Below are 9,388 nucleotides of genomic sequence, written 5' to 3'. Positions count from 1 at the left end.
ACCCTTCATTAGTGAAAAATAAAATGTTTTTTTTCCCCCAAATTTCAAGATAAAGTTATATGTTTGTTTTTTTTACTGGTGCAGGTAGATACTAGGTAGGTAGGTCTTGTCATTGCAACAAGTACAAACAAACACTGTACAGGGTTACAGAACAGAAACACTTATGGGTCGCCACAAGGGGCCCCGTAAAAGATGAGAAAAGGTAAAACGCTGGGGAAGAAGATGAGTAAAAAAAATACAATCTAGACTGGCCTCCAAAGGGGAGCCTAGTCTGGAGTGGGAAAAACCTCCGTGCAATGCACACATAACCACGTTACATTTAGTCACGACAAACTCGCAACAGAGGGGCGGGGAGTTGGGGCCCTGGAAGGCGACTGCTGCTTTGAAGCGCTGTCATCCGACCATCACCCCGAGGGGAAAAAGCGGTGGTGAAGGCGTGGGGTGGGGGTGGGGTGTGTGTGCATGTATGCCCAATTGTCTTGGGTGTGATGATGCAATGTTTTTTAGACTGAGGCCGATTTGCAAAAGTTCGACTACAGGTGTCGTTGGGGAGGGACGGAGGTCAAAAGCGTCTATCATTGAGATGTCCTCGGTGGTGTTTTCGGAACAGCCTGGTCTTGTTTCCACAGCGTCAAGGCCGTTCGAGGGAGTCAAATTGTAGATTAGGATGCTTGTTTTCCGCGAGCAGACAAAATGAACATCGTGCAGGAACATCATCTTGTTCAAAAAACAAAACCAACACAGTGCATGAACGCACAACAAATTCCACACCTGCGAATCAGATGGAAAATTAGAAGGAAAGTTGTTTGGCGGTATCCATAATATGGCGATAGGGAAAAGTTTTTATTTACACGATGAGTCGGGTGTGTCTTGACCTCCGCCGAACCCCTGAGGCCGACTCACTGAACCCTTGAGGTTTGATCGAACCCAGGTTAAGAACTACTGGACTAAACTCTCACTATTATGTTAGATCCAGTATGGACTGGACTCTCGCACTATTATGTTAGCTCCACTATGGACTGGACTCTTACTATTATGTTAGATCCACTATGGACTGGACTCTCACTATTATGGATGAATGGATACAAATATGACGAGTAATAATACCAAGTATTGTTTCACTGCATGGTAGGATACAACAGTGATTAGACCAATATTTTATCATCACAAAAAAAACAATTTGTGGTTTTTCTTATTGTTTACAAACTCTGGAAGTAAGTTCCTGGACACAGAAGGACTTTGAGGGCAAAAACCAAAGGATTTAAATAAGTTTCAATAGTAGTTTTTGTTTGTGTTGATTTAGTTTGCTTAAAATTATTGTAAACACTAAAAGTGAATAAGTAAATAATTTGATTTGTGTTTTTGTCAGATTATGATTGTAATCAAAAATGTCATCATTTAATAATCTTGAAATGTTAAATATGAATGTTAATATGACCAATACACCCTCAATAACTATGTGCTATTGGATCACCCACATGTTATGTTAAGTATCCAATAATAAATGTTTATTATATTTGAACAGAAGTGCAGATAGAAACATGTGACAGCAGGAAATAACCAAATATTTACAGTAATGAACAAGTAGGTTAATAATACAAAACCCAAAATGGTAAATAAAGAGAATGCAATGATTTGCAAATCCTTTTCAAATTCTATTCAACTGAATAGACTGCAAAGACTTGATATTTAATCTTCACACTGAGAAACTTCTGTTTTTTTTTTTTTGCAAATAATCATTAACTTACAATTTAATGGCAGCAACACATTGCAAAAAAGTTTCCACAGGGGCATTTTTACGACTGTGTTGCATGGCCTTTCTTTTTAACAAGACTCGGTAAACGTTTGGGAACTGAGACACATTTTTGAAGAGGAATTATTTCCCATTCTTGCTTGATGTACAGCTTAAGTTGTTCAACAGTCTGCTTTCTGCTATAGGCTTCATATTGCGCAATATAATTTCAATGGGAGACAGGTCTGGACTACAGGCAGGCCAGTCTAGTACCCGCGCTCTTCTACTATGAAGTCACGCTGTTGTAACACTTGGCTTGGCATTGTCTAGCTGAAATAAGCAGGGGATTCCATGATAACGTTGCTTGGATGGCAACATATATTGCTCCAAAACCTGTATGTACCTTTCAGCATTATGGTGCCTTCACAGATGTGTACGTTACCCATGTACACCCTCATACCACCACAGATGCTGGCTTTTCCACTTGGCGCCTAGAATAGTCTGGATGGTTCTTTTCCTCTTTGTTCCGGAGGACACAACGTCCACAGTTTCCAAAAAATAATTTGAAATATGAACACGTCAGACCGCAGAACACTTTTCCACTTTGCATCAGTCCATCTTAGATGAGCTCGGGACCAAAAGCCAGCGGCGTGTCTGGGTGTTGTTGATAAATGGCTTTCGCTTTTTATAACTTGCACTTACAGATGTAGCGACTAACTGGAAATGATGCCATATGTTACTGCATACGTCAGCAGCTAAATTATGAGACCTTGTAACCTGTTTTGAAATTATAATTTTATCATTTGTTTGCCGGATAATCAACAGTGATATATATCGTTATTTCAGGTGGCTGCAATATGTATCACAATATAGGTTTTAGGCCATATCGCCCATCCCTAAAAAAACTGCTGTAAAAAATGAACTAAAAAAAAGACAAGTGTCCGTTGGTCTTTTTGCAAGTAAGCAAGCAGGGGATGGAGAAAGTGTCAATGTGCCAAAGAGCCTTCAGGGGCTCCATGGCTTCCTCTTCTCATGTCCCATACAGCTTGTCCTTCACACATCAACTTTGTCAAAACTGACATTTCCAGGCAAATGTGATCGAAAATGCTGCAAGTGATGCATCTCATTTTTAAGAGTTATTTTTTTGTATTTCCTGCATTGCCTCTGACAGTCTCCGTCCCCTTGACTGACAGAGGACACACACACTCTTGTATTTCTTACCTTCTTGAGACCTCCGAATAATGCCTACCTCTTTAGGACCACCCTTTCTAGATATATAATATATACATACTATGCAAGTATTAAAAAAGCTTGTCGTGAAAAATAAGTTGGATTTTCACAAGAAAAACTTGAATTTTTGGCAGTATTGTAACAAAAGTCATAATGTTACTCAACGCAAGTCAAAATGTGTGCAATATTATGATAAAAGTTGGAATTGTACGCAATAACAGTCACAATTTTCCAGGAAAAAGCTTAAAAATCAGGCAAATTTATGAAAAAAGTGGTAATTGTGCTCAAGGAAAGTAACAATTTTATAAGACAACTTTGACATTTGGGCAATATTAGAATAATAATGGGAATTTTACTCAAAAAATGTCACAATTTTACCAGAACAAAAACATCGGCAATATTGTGATAAAAGTCTGAATTTTTTATGACAAATGTCACCATTTTGCATTAAAAAGTAATAATTTTACATCAAAAAAGTAATAACTTTACGAGAAAATATTGCATCACAGAAACGAGAAATTGTTCCCAATTTTATAAGAAAAAAGGCTGCTTTTATTTTGTTTGGGAATTTTTTTATTTTTAATTGTTTTTTATTCTTCATTATTTACTTCAAGTTATTACAGTGTGTCACATTATTTTTTTATTTAATTTTGGCCAAAGGGGGGCGCATTTCAATTTCTTACACACACTTATTACATATGTTAGCCAGGGGGGGGAGCACTTAATTTTACACACACTTGTTATTTCATATGTTGACCAGAGGGAGAGCACTTTTAAAAGCGACACACAGTCAAATTGAAAAATCCCTTCCTTTTGGGACCACCCTCATTTTGATAGATTTCACCACCAGGGGTGCAAATGAGATCTCTAGTTTTTGTTTTTTTGTAATGTTCTTAACGGGGAACATTATCACAATTTCAGAAGGGTTAAAACCACTAAAAATCCGTTTCCAGTGGCTTATTTTATTTTTCAAAGTTTTTTCAAAATTTTACCCGTCCTGGAATATCCCTAAAAAAAGCTTTAAAGTGCTTGATTTTCGCTATTTGCTTAAGCCACTGTCCATTTCCCTGTGACGTCATATAGCGATTCCAATACAAACAAAGGCGAATAGCACAGCAAGATATGGCGACATTAGCTCGGATTCAGACTCGGATTTCAGCGGCTTAAGCGATTCAACAGATTACGCATGTATTGAAACAGATGGTTGGAGTATGGTGGCAGATAGCGAAAACGAAATTGAAGAAGAAACTGAAGCAATTGAGCGAATAGCTATTGACGCTATTCGGCCATGCATGTCTGCGTTAGCATCGCCGGTAAAATGTGCAGATCAACCTATCAGGACTTTCGCATTGACACTGGATCAACTTAAATCCGTCGATTGGTAAGTGTTTGTTTCGCATTAAATGTGGTTGGAAGGAAACGCTGGATGTAAAAATAGTTTCAAATGTACATACAGGTAGCCTAAATAGCATTTTAGCATTGATTAGCTGGCAGTCATGCTACGACCAATTATGTCTGATTACCACATAAGTCAGTAACCTCAACAACACTCACTTTTGTGATTTTGTTGATTTTATTGTTGGGAATGCATCTGCTTTGAGTGTCGCAGGATATCCAGACATTCTTGTCATCTCTGTGCCGTCTATCAATCAATGTCAATCAATGTTTACTTATATAGCCCTAAATCACTAGTGTCTCAAAGGGCTGTATGTCGTAGCATCGCCGGTAAAAAACCAAACGGGCGACTTTTGCACCTCTTGACACTGGAGCAACTTAAATCCGTCGATTGCTAAGTGTTTTTTTGGCATTAAATGTGGATGGAGGGAAAGGCTGGATGTAAATATAGCTACAAATGAGGCATAATGCTGCAATATATACACACAGCTAGCCTAAATAGCATGTTAGCATCGATTAGCATGCCGTGCTAATCGATGCACATTCTACGTAAATCAACTTGAATCCGTCCCTGATCGTGTTGTCACACCCTCCGACAACACACCGACGAGGCATGATGTCTCCAAGGTATCGGAAAACAGTCAAAAAAACGGAAAATAACGGAGCTGATTTGACTCGATGCGTCTGATGTGTAGGGAAAAATGGCGTGGAGTACTGACGTGACGTCACGTTCTGACGTCGTCGCTCAGAGAGGCATAAACAGAAAGGCGTTTAATTCGCCAAAATTTACCCATTTAGAGTTCGGAAATCGGTTGACAAAATATATGGTCTTTTTTCTGCAACATCAAGGTATATATTGACGCTAACATAAGTCTGGTGATAATGTTCCCCTTTAAGGCCGATGACAAAGGAGTCACAGACCACAGACAGCCCGGTGCCGCACTTTGGGCAACCCAGCTGTAGAAGCTAACTGTTAATGGCCACTATAGTCTTAGTAACGTAGTGTATTTGTTCATCCTATGGTCCCATATGGGACGCGGGTTGTCTTACGTCAGCACCGGAACTCGTAAAATTAGCCGTTCAACTGACAAGTGTTTTCGGGGATGAATAGGGAAGTCCTTCCTTAGCTGCCGTCTTGTTTTATCATATATTGCTGCCTTTGCACCTGTCAATGTTTACTTTTGTATGCACATTAAATTCACAAAAAAATCCTGACTTTGGAGCAATGTTCACGGACTCTAGTATTTAGCTCTCTATTAGATGCAATGGTTTTCCGTATTGGGACCATGATTTCGGTCCCAACTTGTTCACCGGTCCTCATATGGACGGTACTTCTCCTTGTTAATATGTCTCAAGAAGGGTAGAAATACAAGAACACACACACATACAAACAGACACACGTGACCAAGCGGGGACCTAATGTACTTTTTCCAGCAGTGGTGAGGAGATATGACACTTGGGAGGAATACGATAGAGTCCTTGCTGATGACGACGTTAATGACCAGTGAGAGCATCATCTGTTTGTCGGCAATCAAAGCCATTTACTAACACAAGCTGGGGGCGGAAAGAAAACAAGGCTGTGATTGTGTGGAGTGAAGAGGAAGGAGGACATTAGGACTAGAACACACACCCTGCAGTGTGCAGCCTGGTAGAGTCAAGAAGGAAAATCAGTGACGTGTTCCTTCTCTCTCACTGGGGTCGATCCACTAACAAGAGGTCAGGATGAGTGCGGGTGTACCGATCAGACTCTCGGTAGCCATTTTTGCACGGCAGGACCGTGTTGGAGTTGTGTACCCATGCAGTTAAAATGCACGACTGCACTGATTAATCAATAACAAAATATCTTCCTATTTTGTATACTGTTGTTAAAATTATTCGTCTAGGTGTAACAAATTTTGTGAGTGCTGAAAAGCATTCTAATGAATCTTCTGACCTTTTCTCATCCACATTTCAACTTTTTGGATGTTCAGCACCTTAGAGCAGGGGTTCCCAAAATGAATCCGTCCTTTCTAATCCATTTTATATCGCTTGTTACTCTTGGTGTCTAAAATGCATTTTCCCATCGATGACGTGACATCAAGTTTACACATTAGCTTCGGGTGCAGGTGTCCCTCACAGCTCATCAAGAGAGTGGGGGCCCATGCCCCCAGGACATTGGGGAACTTAAAGGATATCAGAAGTTGGCTATTAGGAGGAAGTGTAAACACAATAACGACATCTGGTAAGAGCCCCCACCGGTAGGAGTAGAGCAGGGGTCGGGAAGCTTTTTGTCCAGAAGAGAAATGAAAGCCAAATATTAGAAAATTTATTTTTATGAGAGCCATTGAATATTTTTTAACACTCAATCCAACTTAATGCATGCATTTTTAAGTAAGACCAACATTGTTAGAGTATAATAAGTCCATCAATGTTTACTTATATAGCCCTAAATCAACTGTACAAATAACAAAATCCTCGGCTCAGAGCCCACATCAGGGCAAGGAAAAACTCAACCCAATGGGACAATGAGAAACCTTAAAGGGACCCCACCCCCTGGGCGACCAGTGCAATGGACGTCCCCAACTGATGCACAGACGAGCGGTCCACCCCGGGTCCCGACTTTGGACAGCCAGTATTATTTTTTTATATATAGTATTTTTCCTATATAGTATTAATAATTATCATTCTTTTTAACAACATTGTTACTCCAAAGATAACAGTAGAAAATACAATGCTCTTTACCATTAATGCGAGTTCTTCAACATGTGCGGTAGGAAACGAATGGATGGATTAAAATGCATGAGAATGTTTTATATTTTGAACGTTATTTTTAACACTGATTACCAACGGAATTATTCACTACTTATCGTATTAAGCAATGTCAGATAAGATTTATCTGAAAGCCAGATGCAGTCATCAAAAAAGGCCACATCTGACTCAAGAGCCATAGGTTCCCTACCCCTGGACTAGAGGCTAATCGGAGGTCACTCGACTCAAACTGATCAGAGGAAAGAGGTCAGGATATAGATTGACTGGCCAAACAACAAATTGGGCTTTGTCCAGACTGGCCGGCTCCAAGGTTAGAGTTACGAAGAGTGGGGGTCTTCGTGTAAGGGTAGTATTTAAAGAACAGTGGTCTGGGAGGACAACAGAAGAGTAATAACGCCTATACTCTTTCTCCTGGAAGCTGCAGTTCCAGTCTGAGGTTGGCTGAAACAAATACAACTTTTTGTTCGACGATTCCTCGTTAGCAAGACCTTGGCTCATCACCCAGTCACCTGGGAGAGTAACAACATCAACAAGTATACAACAATGTGTAAATGATTTCATATGCTAAAATGCAGTATAGTAATTAAAAAAGTGAATTATTTGTGTTGCTCAAGGTAATGATATGTATATGGTGCTGAATACCCATGATTTCAGCCTTTCAAAGCTTCTCTTAGACCAATGTTTTTCAACCTTTTTTGATCCAATGCACATTTTTTGTGTTGAAAAAATCTGGAGGCACACCACCAGCAGAAATCATTAAAAAAATAAAACTCAGTTGACAGTAAAAATTTGTTATCGCAATTGTTGGATATGACTTTTAAAGCATAACCAAGCATGCATCAATATAGCTCTTGTCTCAAAGTGGGTGTATTGTCACCACATGTCACATCACGCCCTGACTTATTTGGAATGTGTTGCGGTTTTCCTGTGTGTAGTGTTTTAGTTCTTGTCTTGCGCTCCTATTTTGGTGGCCTTTCTCTTTTTTTTTGGTATTTTCCTGTAGCACTTTCATGTTTTCTTTTTGAGCGATATTCCCCGCATTTACTTTGTTTTAGCAATCGAGAATATTTCAGTTGTTTTTATCCTTCTTTACGGGGACATTGTTCATTGTAATGTCATGTTCGGATGTACATTGTAGACACCGTCTTTGGTCCACAGTAAGTATTTGCTGTCGTCCAGCATTCCATTTTTGTTTACTTTGTAGCCAGTTCAGTTTTGGTTAAGTTCTGCATAGCCCTAAGCTTCAATGCCTTTTCTTAGGGGCACTCACCTTTATTTTTAATTTATTTTTGGTTTAAGCATTAGACACCTTAGCTACCTGCTGCCACTTACTGGTATGGTAGAGTACTACACGGTTACTCTCCCGAGCTTTAGACAGCATCGACACTCAACAACAACACTATATGCAGACTATAATTACTGGTATGCAAAAATATTTTTTACCCAAATATGTGAAATTAGATCATCTCACAGAACACTCAACACAGTGGTTAAAAAACAAATGATGACCTTGGTTGTCAAATCCTGGTTACAACCATGTTCATAACACTTCCTTTTATGGAGCATATTACAATCCTCTATTAGGTTGGGTATGAGGTGCATAAAAATATTTTTGCTCTGCAGAGGTCAGTTATTACTGCATTTAAACATAACGACAAATGAAGTATGAGCCACTGAATGCAACAATGTGTGTTATCACTGTGACCTCGGCTCAGGTCCAGCACAATGTGGACCAAAATGTGTGAGGAATAATCGCGTTGGTGTATCGCCATTCATTGATTTAAAAGTGTTAGTGCGGTAATGTGAGCACAAAGAGACCAGAGCAGGAATTCAAAAGAGTGCTGCACCCATGGAGAATGAAAGTGCAAAAGAGAATGACAAATGAAAAGAGCACATGCAGTAAAGTGGGAATAACAGAGGGCAAAAAAGCAGAATACCGGAAAAAAACTAAAAGAGTCCTCGCCTTAACCAATTTGACCACATGGAGATGGACTGCTGGCCGACTCGTAACCACAACACGGGTCGTCGCCTTGTGGGCTTTGAAAGTGTAATTTCTGCGAATTAATCAGAGCCACGTTAGACGCTTTGATGGCAGCCTGGCAGAAAATAGCATGTGCGCCTCTTTGTAGTGTGCCGCTTAATGCAAGTGTGCCAGATATGAAAGGAGCCATAACCTCTATGGCGATGTGTTCTAAGGCTTTGAGGGAGCTCCTTGGTTTAAAAACCATTCATATGTTGCTGCCGCACCTTAAGCATGTCTGCAAAAGAGAACAGACCAAAATG

Source organism: Nerophis ophidion, linkage group LG02 (genome assembly GCF_033978795.1).
Source record: "Nerophis ophidion isolate RoL-2023_Sa linkage group LG02, RoL_Noph_v1.0, whole genome shotgun sequence".
NCBI lineage: Eukaryota > Metazoa > Chordata > Actinopteri > Syngnathiformes > Syngnathidae > Nerophis > Nerophis ophidion.
The sequence above is the reverse complement of the archived record's forward strand: the minus strand, read 5'-3'. Positions refer to the sequence as shown.